The sequence below is a fragment of the Oryzias latipes genome, chromosome 13 (assembly GCF_053564925.1).
Source record: "Oryzias latipes strain Hd-rR chromosome 13, Olatipes_Hd-rR_3.1".
Classification (NCBI taxonomy): Eukaryota; Metazoa; Chordata; class Actinopteri; order Beloniformes; family Adrianichthyidae; genus Oryzias; species Oryzias latipes.
In genome coordinates this window covers 7,860,089-7,877,220 of record NC_136249.1, presented here as the reverse complement: position 1 = coordinate 7,877,220, position 17,132 = coordinate 7,860,089, and the positions used below count along the sequence as shown (strand labels likewise).

The 17,132-nt window shown below is 38.3% G+C and overlaps 7 non-coding genes across 7 annotated transcripts; all 7 read right to left on the bottom strand.

The window, feature by feature from the left end:
- Positions 1-6,348: 6,348 nt before the first annotated feature.
- On the bottom strand, positions 6,349-6,430 carry trnal-aag (transfer RNA leucine (anticodon AAG)). The gene has a single exon. It is a non-coding gene; the product is annotated as a tRNA-Leu (tRNA).
- A 1,326-nt stretch (positions 6,431-7,756) lies between these two features.
- On the bottom strand, positions 7,757-7,838 carry trnal-aag (transfer RNA leucine (anticodon AAG)). Its single transcript has one exon. It is a non-coding gene; the product is annotated as a tRNA-Leu (tRNA).
- A 1,327-nt stretch (positions 7,839-9,165) lies between these two features.
- trnal-aag (transfer RNA leucine (anticodon AAG)) lies at positions 9,166-9,247 on the bottom strand. The gene has a single exon. It is a non-coding gene; the product is annotated as a tRNA-Leu (tRNA).
- A 1,330-nt stretch (positions 9,248-10,577) lies between these two features.
- trnal-aag (transfer RNA leucine (anticodon AAG)) lies at positions 10,578-10,659 on the bottom strand. Its single transcript has one exon. It is a non-coding gene; the product is annotated as a tRNA-Leu (tRNA).
- A 1,330-nt stretch (positions 10,660-11,989) lies between these two features.
- trnal-aag (transfer RNA leucine (anticodon AAG)) lies at positions 11,990-12,071 on the bottom strand. The gene has a single exon. It is a non-coding gene; the product is annotated as a tRNA-Leu (tRNA).
- A 1,330-nt stretch (positions 12,072-13,401) lies between these two features.
- trnal-aag (transfer RNA leucine (anticodon AAG)) lies at positions 13,402-13,483 on the bottom strand. The gene has a single exon. It is a non-coding gene; the product is annotated as a tRNA-Leu (tRNA).
- Positions 13,484-14,809: 1,326 nt separating this feature from the next.
- Positions 14,810-14,891, bottom strand: trnal-aag (transfer RNA leucine (anticodon AAG)). The gene has a single exon. It is a non-coding gene; the product is annotated as a tRNA-Leu (tRNA).
- Positions 14,892-17,132: the final 2,241 nt, after the last annotated feature.

The following is a 17,132-nucleotide window of genomic DNA, read 5'->3' as shown; positions in this document are numbered from 1 at the left end:
ATGGTCAAATTGAAACTAAACATTTGAGTAAACCAGTTTGTTTTGAAAATCCTGACACTAATGAAACAACAAGCATTCCTGTGGTTTTAGCACCAAACTGTCCTTTTAATCTTTTAGGGAGAGATGTCATGATAAGATTAAAGTTAGGAATTTACCCCACCAGAGAAGGGGGGATGCAAGCACGACGTTGCCCAGATACAGACATCTGTGTGCTAGAAGGCAGAGGTGAACCACACTTTTATTGGACTTTAGATCTACCGAAAATTGATCTTGGACAGACTGCAAAAAACTTAATGGAAAAAGCAAAAGCCAGAGTGTCACCCCATGCAGATTTTATGTCTCCAGAAAATCTGTATGTCATGTTAAGATGCAAAAAGTCTCCTGGCCCTGACAGGAGATATGATGAAGCAGTGAGTAAACTAGGTTATCAAAAATGTACAATAAATGATTTTTATTGGAAAGATGAAACTAGTTTCTGTACTGTGACGGTTACACCAGAAGCAAAAAATTTAATGTATACAGAAAGAGTGACAAGTTGGAAACAAATGGCAGATGCAGTTCCATTTATTTCTTGTACTAAAGGTTCACGAGAAAAATGGGAAGAAATGAAAGAACATGTGCAGGAAGTGACCTCTACTTTGGACTGGCAGACTGATCCGGAAACTGGAATCTCTACCAATCCTGAAACTAAGTTTAAAAGGATTGCATTAAACTGGGTAGTGATTACACAGGCTAATGTGCATCTGACTGACAGAAGAAGCTGAGTGAAAATTATGTTGACAGAGGAAGAGGAAGATTCTCTTAAAGATCTTCCACAGTCACTTTGGACTAAAGGGCCAGCAGATGTAGGGTTAATTAAAGGATGCCCACCAGTGGTCATTAGAGGGAAGACAGAATATACTCCACGGAAAAAACAATATCCTTTAAAGGATGATGCAAAAGAGGGAATAAGGCCTGTGATAGATGAACTGTACAAAGCAGGAGTGTTAGTACAGTGCCCAGAGTCACCTTGTAACACACCAATTTTCCCAGTTAAAAAGGCTCCTCCTTCTACATCTTGGAGGATGGTTCAAGATCTGAGACCAGTAAATGATGCAGTTGTACAAAGAGCACCTAATGTACCAGATCCACACACTTTGTTAAATACCTTAGATCCAAGAGCAGAATGGTTCTCAGTAATCGATCTAAGCAATGCATTTTTCTCAGTGCCCTTACACCCAGATAGTCAATATTGGTTTGCATTTACTTTTGAAGGAAAGAAGTACACTTATACAAGACTACCTCAGGGCTATGCAGAAAGTCCTACCATTTTTTCTGATGCTATTTCAAACTGTTTAGCGGGATTTGAGCCACCTATGAAAAGTCAAATCATAACTTATGTAGATGACATTCTCATAGCATCAACCTCACAGGAGTTTTGTAAAAAAGACACCATAGCTTTATTGACTTATTTGGCAGAGACTGGAAACAAAGTAAACAAAGATAAATTACAGCTATGGACCCCACAAGTTAAATATTTAGGCCATACTTTAACATCTCAGGGTAGAAAATTAAATGAAGACAGAAAAGTGGCGATTTTATCAGCACCACAACCCTTAACAAAGAAACAAATGATGTCATTTTTAGGGTTATGTAATTACTGTCGCATGTGGATTCCAAACTATGCTGAAATAGCAGCCCCACTACAAGAATTGATTTATGAAGCACCTATGGCAGCTTATGATAAAATTAAATGGACAGAACAAGGTGTAAAAGCATTTTGTGAATTAAAACAAGCATTAGCCAGAACAACAGTGTTAGCTCTTCCAGATTACAGTAAACCTTTCAGTCAAACTGTAGACTGTAGAGATGGATTTATGACGTCTGTTTTGTTACAAAAATATGGAGATAAACAGAGACCTGTGGCATTTTATTCTTCAAAATTAGATCCTGTAGCAAGAGCAACACCTCCTTGTGTTCAAGCAGTGATAGCAGCAGCAATGGCAGTGGAAAGCTCAGCTGAAGTAGTGCTTTTCCACAAGCTTACTCTGTATGTGCCGCATGCAGTTTCAGTTTTACTATTACAAACTAAAATGACATTTTTATCACCAGCAAGACACTTATCATGTTTAGCTACATTAGTTTCACAGCCTCACCTGACTGTTGAAAGGTGTACTACATTGAATCCAGCTACGCTGATGCCTACACCAGAAGATGGAGAACCTCACAATTGCTTACAAGAAACAACTTTAGTTTACAAGCCGAGACCAGACTTATCAGATGTACCACTAACTGAGGGGGAAATAGTTTTTGTTGATGGGTCAGCAAAGAAAGATGAGACAGGCAGGAACAAAGTGGGTTTTGCTGTTGTAACTCAAGATAAGGTTTTGAAGGCAGGACCCCTGCCCGGAAATTACTCAGCACAATCAGCAGAGTTGACAGCCTTAACTGAAGCATGCAAACTGTTTAAAGATAAGCCAGTTACGATCTATACTTATAGCCAATATGCGTTTGCTACAGTGCATTTGTTTTGTCAACAGTGGAAGAACAGAGGGTTTAAAACGTCAACAGGAAAACCAGTAACGCATGTAGACTTACTGAAAGAATTATTGACTGCTGTAATGTTACCATCTAAAGTGGCAATATGTAAATGCGAGGGACACACACGAAGAACAGATGATATTTCTAAAGGAAATGCCTTTGCAGATGCAACAGCAAAGCAAGCTGCAACAAAAGATGTAGAAATATGCACAAATGAGGATGTGACTGCAGATGCAACCGCTGATGTTTTAAAGGAAATGCAACACAGCGCACCGAAACAAGAAAAAGATTTTTGGTTGAAAAAGGGAGCAAAGTTGGAACAAGGTCTTTATATCAGCACAGAAGGTAAACCTATTTTACCAAAATCCATGTACAAATGGGAAGCAATTATGAGTCATGGGCCTTGCCATGTCTCAACAGGGGGGATGATGAACTTATTAGAGAAATATTATACAACTTATGGATTTATTCTCTATTCAAAAAATTTTTGTAAACAATGTGTAACATGTATGCGTCATAATCCCCAAGGCAATGTTAGACCTAAGAGAGGAAAATTTCCTGAACCACCTTTTCCTTTCCATACAATCCATATGGATTTTATTGAATTGAATAAAAGCAAGGGATTGAAATATTGTTTAGTGATTATTGATGCATTTTCCAAATGGGTTGAAATTTTTCCATGTGCAACACAAGATGCTATTACAGTAGCTAAAGCTATTTGTAAAAGAATAATCCCAACTTTTGGCATACCACAAGTGATAAGAAGTGATAATGGTACACATTTTGTAAATCAAGTGATAGACAAAATGGCTCAACATCTTTGTATTGATTTAAAGAGACATTGTAGTTATCACCCACAGAGTGCAGGATTAGTTGAGAGAACTAATGGCACTATCAAATCAAAGTTAAAGAAATGCATGGAAGAGACAAACAGACAGTGGCCTGACTGCATAGACTTAGTTCAACTAAGCATGCGTATCACACGCACAGCAGGTCAACCTTTAACGCCTTTTGAAATGTTGTATGGACGTTCTTATAGGTTACCAGACCTTGATCCTACACAGCAACATTCTCCAGATGATGATGCAAATTTAGTGGATTATTTGAGAAAAATGTTTACCACTAAAGATGTGCAAAGGACAAATCAAGTGCCAGATTCCTTTTTATCTCCACAGGACACTTCACCAGTGCAGGTTGGTGACTGGGTGTTTGTGAAGGCCATAAAAAGGAAGTGTTGGTCCAGCCCACGGTGGGAAGGGCCATTCCAAGTCCTGCTGACTACACCAACAGCTGTCAAGATTGCTGAAAGGACGTCTTGGATCCACCTGTCACACTGCAAAAAAAAGCATCTGGGTGAGGCTAATTCCAACTGCTAGGTGGGGAAGTCTGACTACAAAGGGAGGCAGCTGTATAGAAGCTGCTTGTCTCAACGTCAGCGAAGCAGGGGAATCCACCTAGTCTTAGGGAAGAAAGCACACCAGAACTCTTTTGCACTACACGGATCCTACACTGTTAGAGGACTTGAGGAGGTGATGTGCTAGTAACCTCTCCCTCCCGAAGATAGGTACATATCCACCATGGCGTGTCCAACTGGGCTAAGAGACAGTTTATTTTGTTTACTGTTCCTGCCATTCCTGACAGGAGCAACCACATGGATTTGGTTCTTTTGGAATCATTATCCACCTGCAAGAAGAACCACCAACGAGGAAAGACTAAATGTTTCTCGACGATGGCTGAGTATTGATGAACATGATGTTTTGAATAGTCCAAAAATGAACATAACTCACCTGTATATGACAAATTCTTGGTATAGGTATGTTATGTTACTGGCTAAAGAAAGGAATAGATCTGATTGCTATGTTTGTTCTGTAATTCCAGCTTCATCCCTACATCCTAATTTGCAGGCAAAGCAATTTTCTGAGTGGAAAAGCGACTGTGTTATTGAATATAGTACCAGAGGGTATATTAGTACTGGAGCCGTCACCACTTCAAATGGTACGCTTGTAAGACCGAGTTGCAAGAGTTTGTATCAGTTTAAAAAACTGAAATTGACAAAATCATTAGCTCCATATGCTAGTGTGGAACCAGGAACTGTGTTTCCACATTGTGTAACTAACAACGGCACAGAATTTTTAGGAACTTTGCCGACAAAGATGTGTCATGAACTTCTTGTTCCCTTCACAGTCCAGATAATCAATGACAGAGTTTCCCATGGTTATGCAGTTCCCTGCCCTGGAGGACGTTGTGTTGGATCTAATCCAGATTTGATGCCAGGTAACAATGGTACTTATGTGGTTGATCAAATGTTTTGGTTATGTGGGCAGGCCCTCTACCTCAGTCTGCCTAGAGACTGGAGTGGGATTTGTGCTCCCGTAAAGGTCACAGATCACACTTTCATAGTTTCTGCAGTCCATGAGCCTCACCTCCGCCACAGACATAACCTTATTGATGTCAAGCCACATGATTCCATTTGGGGATCAGATGTACCTGAAGACCATAAACTCTGGAATACGGGGCAAAAGGTAACTATGGCATTGTTTCCCTGGGTAGGAACTGCTAAAAACGCTCTCAGAATTGAGACCATTGATTATCGATTAGGTTTATTTTTGAACGCTACAATTAAAGCATTTAAAGGCTATAGTGAAGAAATGTCAAGCATGAGACTTATGGTTCTACAGAACAGATTGGTTTTGGACTTATTGGTTGCTCAGGAGGGAGGTGTTTGTAAAATGTTAAATGATACCTGTTGTACATTTATTCCTGACAACACCGATGAAGGTCACAGCGTAACTGAAGCATTACATCAACTTGAAAAGGTTCAGCAGGCAATGCAGGATGACAGGAAACCCCAATCTTGGGATTTCTTCTCCTGGTTTGCTTTTGGTTCCTGGTGGCAACTTTTGTTAAAAATAGTGACACCTATTCTTATGGTACTGATCATATGTTGTGTGTTCACTATGTGCATTTTTCCTTGTATTCAATCTATGATTTCCAGAGCAGTGAATGGTGGAGTACAGAGTGTTCTTCTGATTCAAGAATACAACTTGTTATTAAAGGGAGAACAAGATGACTGTAATGATTTTGAAATTGAAATGACTTGAGAAAAAAAAAAAAAAAAACTTCTCATCTGAGTGTAAATTGAAAGTGTTATGAAAATGAAGATGTCACAGAAAACTGAAAAGAGATGTGATATTGGATGTGAGATTTTGACATTTATCAATGATAAACAGGTGGGAGTATGTGAAGGAATTTGTTTTATTATTATCATTGTTTAAATGTATTTCTTTAAATGTTAACTTAGATTGACCTTTTTACCTCTTCTCAAAACAGTTGTGTGTTTGTTCATCTGCTTCTCATCCCAGCAAGGAAGAGAGGGGGGTTTACGACACACTGTCCTGAGCTGATAAGGGATACTGTTTGAAGTTAGAATCCACCAAATGGGTCATTATACAACACCCCCTAATGAACTTTTCCTCTTTGTTTTGAAACTGTTACCTCCTTCTTGTGTTCTTAATAAAAGGTGCACAGGGAGAGGCAGAACCTTTGAGAAGAGCAGCGTGTTGGTTGTCTTCTGTCACACTGGCTTCTTCTCCCTCGTGCATGAGAAACTTGATTCTTGCTGTGGTCTATTATTTCTAATTGTGTTTTTCTTTAATGTTTAGATGCATTTATCTGACATTAGCATTTGGTTCATTTGTAGCACATGTGACAAGAACCTCGTGAGTAAATGAAATAAGTTTGTGATGTTACTGGAGAGCAGATAAACAGTAGAGTTCCATGGACAGGACAGCTGTAGGCAGTGGAAGTGAGTCATCACTGGTGCATGAATGTCAGAAGTGGGATTCAAACCCACGCCTCTATTGAGACTGCGACCTTAACGCAGCACCTTGGACCGCTCGGCCATCCTGACATCTTCCAGGCAGATCATTTGGAAACTGCTATACAAAAAAGACTTATCTGCTTAACAACTGCTTGTCTTTCTGGAAAGCAATGATTGAATGGTGAAAACGGCCTGTTCTTTTTTTAACTAAATTTAGACTACTGAGGTGTTTTTTTTTTTGTGGTTTTTATTGAGTAGCCATGATACCCAACAGTTACAATGTTGTGGAATTATATCTGGTGGCAGCACCAGGGTGTTCTGCAGTCTACGGCATTGAGGAAAACTTGGGCCTTGATAGAAATGTACGGCCGATGTGTTTCAATACCAACTAAAATGCTGCTTCTTTGACTTCTTTGTTTACTTTGAAATGCCAAGGCATGTGTCTCACTCTTTGTGTCCATTCTCACATATTTATGACTTGGTTAAAAGATTTGGATTTGAATATAAAAAGAACAAAGTACAGAGGACAGCGTAGAGTAATTGGCAAGTTGGCAAATGAAGTATAATGCAGCCTGGATAGGAGATCCAGACTTTGATTGAATGAAAGATGGGAGTAATGGTCACCTCTAGAAAACCTTTATTAACTCCTATTGATTTAGTGAAACAGTCAAACACTTTTGCCTTTACTCGGTATTGTAATCATAAATACGTCAGCCATATTTGCAATAATCAACAATGACTTCATAAATACCAGATTTGTTCATGACTGATTTATTTATGTTAAATGGACTGTCTGTTTTCCAACATTTGTGCAGATCTAAAGCATTAGTATTTCCGTCTTATATGGCACCACTAACATTTCTGCTTCTTTTTAGTTTGAGCATTTGAAGGAATGCATGACAGACTACAGTTTGATATAGTTTCAAGAAAGGCTTTTGTAAGTGGACCGAGATGCCGGACTGTGCATTAGGGCTTAGTTGTCAGAGTGGTTTGTTCAAATGCAATGACTTGACACGTTTCTCATTAGCATCCAATATGAAGCAGGGAACCCTTAAACTTCCCTGTGTTTTTTTGAGGACAAATACAATGTATTTGTTTTACATGGACATGATAATTTATGACCATGTTATTGAGATAAATTGTCAATGACTTGAAATGCCATCTTACCCATATCGTTTTACGTTGAAAACAGCAACCTTCATGAATGCTTATGGAAAAAAAATACAAAATATCAAAAGTTTTTAATAAATAATGAGAAAGGATGGATTAGCATTTGGTTCATTTGTAGCACATGTGACAAGAACCTTGTGAGTAAATGAAATAAGTTTGTGATGTTACTGGAGAGCAGATAAACAGTAGAGTTCCATGGACAGGACAGCAGTAGGCAGTGGAGGTGAGTCATCACTGGTGCCTGAATGTCAGAAGTGGGATTTGAACCCACGCCTCTTTCGAGACTGCGACCTTAACGCAGCGCCTTGGACCGCTCGGCCATCCTGACATCCTCCAGGCAAATCATTGGAAACTGCTATACAAAAAAGACTTATGTGCTTAACAACTGCTTGTCTTTTTAGAAGGCAATGATTGAATGGTGAAAACGGCCTGTTCTTTTTTTGACTAAATTTAGACTACTGAGGTGTTTTTTTTTGTTTGTTTTTGTTGAGTAGCCATGATACCCAACAGTTACAATGTTGTGGAATTATATCTGGTGGCAGCACCAGGGTGTTCTGCAGTCTACGGCATTGAGGAAAACTTGGGCCTTGATAGAAATGTACGGCCGCTGTGTTTCGATACCACCTTAAATGCTGCTTCTTTGACTTCTTTGTTTACTTTGAAATGCCAAAGCATGTGTCTCACTCTTTGTGTCCATTCTCACATATTTATGACTTGGTTAAAAGATTTGGATTTGAATATAAAAAGAACAAAGTACAGAGGACAGCATAGAGTAATTGGCAAGTTGGCAAATGAGGTATAATGCAGCCTGGATAGGAGATCCAGACTTTGATTGAATGAAAGATGGGAGTAATGGTCACCTCTGGAAAACCTTTATTAACTCCTAATGATTTAGTGAAACAGTCAAGCACTTTTGCCTTCGCTCGGTGTTGTAATCATAAATACGTCAGCCATATTTGCAATAATCAACAATGACTTCACGAATACCAGATTTGTTCATGACTGATTTATTTATGTTAAATGGACTGTCTGTTTTACAACGTTTGTGCAGATCTAAAGCATTAGTATTTCCGTCTTATATGGCACCACTAACATTTCTGCTTCTTTTTAGTTTGAGCATTTGAAGGAATGCATGACAGACTACATTTTGATGAAGTTTCAAGAAAGGATTTTGTAAGTGGACCGAGATGCCGGACTGTGCATTAGGGCTTAGCTGTCAGAGTGATTTGTTCAAATGCAATGACTTGACACGTTTCTCATTAGCATCCAATATGAAGCAGGGAACCCTTAAACTTCCCTGTGTTTTTTTGAGGACAAATACAATGTATTTGTTTTACATGGACATGATCATTTATGACCATAGTATTGAGATAAATTGTCAATGACTTGAAATGCCATCTTACCCATATCGTTTTACGTTGAAAACAGCAACCTTCATGAATGCTTATGGAAAAAAAATACAAAATATCAAAAGAAGTTTTTAATAAATAATGAGAAAGGATGGATTAGCATTTGGTTCATTTGTAGCACATGTGACAAGAACCTCGTGAGTAAATGAAATAAGTTAGTGATGTTACTGGAGAGCAGATAAACAGTAGTGTTCCATGGACAGGACAGCTCTAGGCAGTGGAAGAGAGTCATCACTGGTGCATGAATGTCAGAAGTGGGATTTGAACCCACGCCTCTTGCGAGACTGCGACCTTAACGCAGCGCCTTGGACCGCTCGGCCATCCTGACATCCTCCAGGCCAAGTATTTGGAAACTGCTATACAAAAAAGACTTATGTGCTTAACAACTGCTTGTCTTTTTGGAAGGCAATGATTGAATGGTGAAAACGGCCTGTTCTTTTTTTTAACTAAATTTAGACTACTGAGGTGTTTTTTTTGTTTTTGTTTTTGTTGAGTAGCCATGATACCCAACAGTTACAATGTTGTGGAATTCTATCTGGTGGCAGCACCAGGGTGTTCTGCAGTCTACGGCATTGAGGAAAACTTGGGCCTTGATAGAAATGTACGGCCGCTGTGTTTCGATACCACCTTAAATGCTGCTTCTTTGACTTCTTTGTTTACTTTGAAATGCCAAAGCATGTGTCTCACTCTTTGTGTCCATTCTCACATATTTATGACTTGGTTAAAAGATTTGGATTTGAATATAAAAAGAACAAAGTACAGAGGACAGCATAGAGTAATTGGCAAGTTGGCAAATGTAGTATAATGCAGCCTGGATAGGATATCCAGACTTTGATTGAATGAAAGATGGGAGTAATGGTCACCTCTGGAAAACCTTTATTAACTCCTAATGATTTAGTGAAACAGTCAAACACTTTTGCCTTCGCTCGGTGTTGTAATCATAAATACGTCAGCCATATTTGTAAAAATCAACAATGACTTCACGAATACCAGATTTGTTCATGACTGATTTATTTATGTTAAATGGACTGTCTGTTTTACAACGTTTGTGCAGATCTAAAGCATTAGTATTTCCGTCTTATATGGCACCACTAACATTTCTGCTTCTTTTTAGTTTGAGCATTTGAAGGAATGCATGACAGACTACAGTTTGATATAGTTTCAAGAAAGGCTTTTGTAAGTGGACCGAGATGCCGGACTGTGCATTAGGGCTTAGCTGTCAGAGTGATTTGTTCAAATGCAATGACTCGACACGTTTCTCATTAGCATCCAATATGAAGCAGGGAACCCTTAAACTTCCCTGTGTTTTTTTGAGGACAAATACAATGTATTTGTTTTACATGGACATGATAATTTATGACCATAGTATTGAGATAAATTGTCAATGACTTGAAATGCCATCTTACCCATATCGTTTTACGTTGAAAACAGCAACCTTCATGAATGCTTATGGAAAAAAAATACAAAATATCAAAAGAAGTTTTTAATAAATAATGAAAAAGGATGGATTAGCATTTGGTTCATTAGTAGCACATGTGACAAGAACCTCGTGAGTAAATGAAATAAGTTTGTGATGTTACTGGAGAGCAGATAAACAGTAGAGTTCCATGGACAGGACAGCTGTAGGCAGTGGAAGAGAGTCATCACTGGTGCATGAATGTCAGAAGTGGGATTCGAACCCACGCCTCTTTCGAGACTGCGACCTTAACGCAGCACCTTGGACCGCTCGGCCATCCTGACATCCTCCAGGCCAAGTATTTGGAAACTGCTATACAAAAAAGACTTATGTGCTTAACAACTGCTTGTCTTTTTGGAAGGCAATGATTGAATGGTGAAAACGGCCTGTTCTTTTTTTTAACTAAATTTAGACTACTGAGGTGTTTTTTTTGTTTTTGTTTTTGTTGAGTAGCCATGATACCCAAGAGTTACAATGTTGTGGAATTATATCTGGTGGCAGCACCAGGGTGTTCTGCAGTCTACGGCATTGAGGAAAACTTGGGCCTTGATAGAAATGTACGGCCGCTGTGTTTCGATACCACCTTAAATGCTGCTTCTTTGACTTCTTTGTTTACTTTGAAATGCCAAAGAATGTGTCTCACTCTTTGTGTCCATTCTCACATATTTATGACTTGATTAAAAGATTTGGATTTGAATATAAAAAGAACAAAGTACAGAGGACAGCATAGAGTAATTGGCAAGTTGGCAAATGAGGTATAATGCAGCCTGGATAGGAGATCCAGACTTTGATTGAATGAAAGATGGGAGTAATGGTCACCTCTGGAAAACCTTTATTAACTCCTAATGATTTAGTGAAACACTCAAGCACTTTTGCCTTCGCTCGGTGTTGTAATCATAAATAAGTCAGCCATATTTGCAATAATCAACAATGACTTCACGAATACCAGATTTGTTCATGACTGATTTATTTATGTTAAATGGACTGTCTGTTTTACAACGTTTGTGCAGATCTAAAGCATTAGTATTTCCGTCTTATATGGCACCACTAACATTTCTGCTTCTTTTTAGTTTGAGCATTTGAAGGAATGCATGACAGACTACATTTTGATGAAGTTTCAAGAAAGGATTTTGTAAGTGGACCGAGATGCCGGACTGTGCATTAGGGCTTAGCTGTCAGAGTGATTTGTTCAAATGCAATGACTTGACACGTTTCTCATTAGCATCCAATATGAAGCAGGGAACCCTTAAACTTCCCTGTGTTTTTTTGAGGACAAATACAATGTATTTGTTTTACATGGACATGATCATTTATGACCATAGTATTGAGATAAATTGTCAATGACTTGAAATGCCATCTTACCCATATCGTTTTACGTTGAAAACAGCAACCTTCATGAATGCTTATGGAAAAAAAATACAAAATATCAAAAGAAGTTTTTAATAAATAATGAAAAAGGATGGATTAGCATTTGGTTCATTTGTAGCACATGTGACAAGAACCTCGTGAGTAAATGAAATAGGTTTGTGATGTTACTGGAGAGCAGATAAACAGTAGAGTTCCATGGACAGGACAGCTGTAGGCAGTGGAAGAGAGTCATCACTGGTGCATGAATGTCAGAAGTGGGATTCGAACCCACGCCTCTTTCGAGACTGCGACCTTAACGCAGCACCTTGGACCGCTCGGCCATCCTGACATCCTCCAGGCCAAGTATTTGGAAACTGCTATACAAAAAAGACTTATGTGCTTAACAACTGCTTGTCTTTTTGGAAGGCAATGATTGAATGGTGAAAACGGCCTGTTCTTTTTTTTAACTAAATTTAGACTACTGAGGTGTTTTTTTTGTTTTTGTTTTTGTTGAGTAGCCATGATACCCAAGAGTTACAATGTTGTGGAATTATATCTGGTGGCAGCACCAGGGTGTTCTGCAGTCTACGGCATTGAGGAAAACTTGGGCCTTGATAGAAATGTACGGCCGCTGTGTTTCGATACCACCTTAAATGCTGCTTCTTTGACTTCTTTGTTTACTTTGAAATGCCAAAGAATGTGTCTCACTCTTTGTGTCCATTCTCACATATTTATGACTTGATTAAAAGATTTGGATTTGAATATAAAAAGAACAAAGTACAGAGGACAGCATAGAGTAATTGGCAAGTTGGCAAATGAGGTATAATGCAGCCTGGATAGGAGATCCAGACTTTGATTGAATGAAAGATGGGAGTAATGGTCACCTCTGGAAAACCTTTATTAACTCCTAATGATTTAGTGAAACACTCAAGCACTTTTGCCTTCGCTCGGTGTTGTAATCATAAATAAGTCAGCCATATTTGCAATAATCAACAATGACTTCACGAATACCAGATTTGTTCATGACTGATTTATTTATGTTAAATGGACTGTCTGTTTTACAACGTTTGTGCAGATCTAAAGCATTAGTATTTCCGTCTTATATGGCACCACTAACATTTCTGCTTCTTTTTAGTTTGAGCATTTGAAGGAATGCATGACAGACTACATTTTGATGAAGTTTCAAGAAAGGATTTTGTAAGTGGACCGAGATGCCGGACTGTGCATTAGGGCTTAGCTGTCAGAGTGATTTGTTCAAATGCAATGACTTGACACGTTTCTCATTAGCATCCAATATGAAGCAGGGAACCCTTAAACTTCCCTGTGTTTTTTTGAGGACAAATACAATGTATTTGTTTTACATGGACATGATCATTTATGACCATAGTATTGAGATAAATTGTCAATGACTTGAAATGCCATCTTACCCATATCGTTTTACGTTGAAAACAGCAACCTTCATGAATGCTTATGGAAAAAAAATACAAAATATCAAAAGAAGTTTTTAATAAATAATGAAAAAGGATGGATTAGCATTTGGTTCATTTGTAGCACATGTGACAAGAACCTCGTGAGTAAATGAAATAGGTTTGTGATGTTACTGGAGAGCAGATAAACAGTAGAGTTCCAAGGACAGGACAGCTGTAGGCAGTGGAAGTGAGTCATCACTGGTGCATGAATGTCAGAAGTGGGATTCGAACCCACGCCTCTTTCGAGACTGCAACCTTAACGCAGCGACTTGGACCGCTCGGCCATCCTGACATCCTCCAGGACAAGTATTTGGAAACTGCTATACAAAAAAGACTTATGTGCTTAACAACTGCTTGTCTTTTTGGAAGGCAATGATTGAATGGTGAAAACGGCCTGTTCTTTTTTTGACTAAATTTAGACTACTGAGGTGTTTTTTTTTGTTTGTTTTTGTTGAGTAGCCATGATACCCAACAGTTACAATGTTGTGGAATTATATCTGGTGGCAGCACCAGGGTGTTCTGCAGTCTACGGCATTGAGGAAAACTTGGGCCTTGATAGAAATGTACGGCCGCTGTGTTTCGATACCACCTTAAATGCTGCTTCTTTGACTTCTTTGTTTACTTTGAAATGCCAAAGCATGTGTCTCACTCTTTGTGTCCATTCTCACATATTTATGACTTGGTTAAAAGATTTGGATTTGAATATAAAAAGAACAAAGTACAGAGGACAGCATAGAGTAATTGGCAAGTTGGCAAATGAGGTATAATGCAGCCTGGATAGGATATCCAGACTTTGATTGAATGAAAGATGGGAGTAATGGTCACCTCTGGAAAACCTTTATTAACTCCTAATGATTTAGTGAAACAGTCAAGCACTTTTGCCTTCGCTCGGTGTTGTAATCATAAATACGTCAGCCATATTTGCAATAATCAACAATGACTTCACGAATACCAGATTTGTTCATGACTGATTTATTTATGTTAAATGGACTGTCTGTTTTACAACGTTTGTGCAGATCTAAAGCATTAGTATTTCCGTCTTATATGGCACCACTAACATTTCTGCTTCTTTTTAGTTTGAGCATTTGAAGGAATGCATGACAGACTACAGTTTGATATAGTTTCAAGAAAGGCTTTTGTAAGTGGACCGAGATGCCGGACTGTGCATTAGGGCTTAGTTGTCAGAGTGGTTTGTTCAAATGCAATGACTTGACACGTTTCTCATTAGCATCCAATATGAAGCAGGGAACCCTTAAACTTCCCTGTGTTTTTTGAGGACAAATACAATGTATTTGTTTTACATGGACATGATCATTTATGACCATGGTATTGAGATAAATTGTCAATGACTTGAAATGCCATCTTACCCATATCGTTTTACGTTGAAAACAGCAACCTTCATGAATGCTTATGGAAAAAAATACAAAATATCAAAATAAGTTTTTAACAAATAATGAGAAAGGATGGATTAGCATTTGGTTCATTTGTAGCACATGTGACAAGAACCTTGTGAGTAAATGAAATAAGTTTGTGATGTTACTGGAGAGCAGATAAACAGTAGAGTTCCATGGACAAGACAGCAGTAAGCAGTGGAAGAGAGTCATCACTGGTGCCTGAATGTCAGAAGTGGGATTTGAACCCACACCTCTTTCGAGACTGCGACCTTAACGCAGCGCCTTGGACCGCTCGGCCATCCTGACATCCTCCAAGCAAGTCATTTGAAAACTGCTATACAAAAAAGACTTATGTGCTTAACAACTGCTTGTCTTTTTAGAAGGCAATGATTGAATGGTGAAAACGGCCTGTTCTTTTTTTAACTAAATTTAGACTACTGATGTGTTTTTTTTTTGTTTGTTTTTGTTGAGTAACCATGATACCCAACAGTTACAATGTTGTGGAATTCTATCTGGTGGCAGCACCAGGGTGTTCTGCAGTCTACGGCATTGAGGAAAACTTGGGCCTTGATAGAAATGTACGGATGCTGTGTTTCAATACCACCTTAAATGCTGCTTCTTTGACTTCTTTGTTTACTTTGAAATGCCAAAGCATGTGTCTCACTCTTTGTGTCCATTCTCACATATTTATGACTTGGTTAAAAGATTTGGATTTGAATATAAAAAGAACAAAGTACAGAGGACAGCATAGAGTAATTGGCAAGTTGGCAAATGAAGTATAATGCAGCCTGGATAGGAGATCCAGACTTTGATTGAATGAAAGATGGGAGTAATGGTCACCTCTAGAAAACCTTTATTAACTCCTAATGATTTAGCGAAACAGTCAAGCACTTTTGCCTTTACTCGGTGTTGTAATCATAAATACGTCAGCCATATTTGCAATAATCAACAATGACTTCATAAATACCAGATTTGTTCATGACTGATTTATTTATGTTAAATGGACTGTCTGTTTTCCAACACTTGTGCAGATCTAAAGCATTAGTATTTCCGTCTTATATGGCACCACTAACATTTCTGCTTCTTTTTAGTTTGAGCATTTGAAGGAATGCATGACAGACTACATTTTGATATAGTTTCAAGAAAGGATTTTGTAAGTGGACCGAGATGCCGGACTGTGCATTAGGGCTTAGTTGTCAGAGTGGTTTGTTCAAATGCAATGACTCGACACGTTTCTCATTAGCATCCAATATGAAGCAGGGAACCCTTAAACTTCCCTGTGTTTTTTTGAGGACAAATACAATGTATTTGTTTCACATGGACATGATAATTTATGACCATGGTATTGAGATAAATTGTCAATGATTTGAAATGCCATCTTACCCATATCGTTTTACGTTGAAAACAGCAACCTTCATGAATGCTTATGGAAAAAAATACAAAATATCAAAAGAAGTTTTTAACAAATAATGAGAAAGGATGGATTAGCATTTGGTTCATTTGTAGCACATGTGACAAGAACCTTGTGAGTAAATGAAATAAGTTTGTGATGTTACTGGAGAGCAGATAAACAGTAGAGTTCCATGGACAGGACAGCAGTAGGCAGTGGAAGTGAGTCATCACTGGTGCCTCAATGTCAGAAGTGGGATTTGAACCCACGCCTCTTTCGAGACTGCGACCTTAACGCAGTGCCTTGGACTGCTCGGCAATCCTGACATCCTCCAGGCAAATCGTTTGGAAACTGCTATACAAAAAAGACTTATGTGCTTAACAACTGCTTGTCTTTTTAGAAGGCAATGATTGAATGGTGTTGAACTCGGCGCTAGTTGAAATACTCAGAATTCGTCTCAGGGAGCTCAAGGTATGTAAATAAAAAACAAGACAGCGATGAAAGTAAAATTCAATAGATTGTATTGACAAAATAATACTTTTAAACATTACAAAACAAGAAACGAGGTTGGATGTCTGAGTCCTATTGAGTAGTATTCAAAGGTCTATTGGTGGAGATGTAGTTAATGTTTGCTGCAGCTGATGAGTCGTTATTAAAGGTGGTAGTATCAGGACCTCAGGATCATGTAGTTAGTTGGGTAGCTCACCATAGAGTTGCAGATCAAAGACATTACACAAAAAAAAACTGGAAAAAATCTGATCTAGAAAGGGTCATAAAAAGAAAAGCATAAATCAGAATTGAACAAAAGCAAACAACAGTCATTTCACTGGGTGTACTGAAACAGTTCAGATTAGCTATCATCAATTTAGAAAACAAAAACAGGAGAAACAACATTCTGATCAAAATCAAACAGCTGTTACAAGTAGAATTCAAATGGTGTACACAAGTCAAATAATTCAATGCGTCAAGGTTTCTAAGTGGACACAAGTTTTAATTCAAAATGCACTCTAAAGAAACAAATTAACTTTATCCCATCAATAATCAAAAGCAGTATATTTATATAAAAAAAAACATTCAAACTTTAAAATGTTGCGCAACATGTTAATTCAAGCCAATTCAAAAACAGTGGACATTTTGGCATCATGAAAATTGAACTG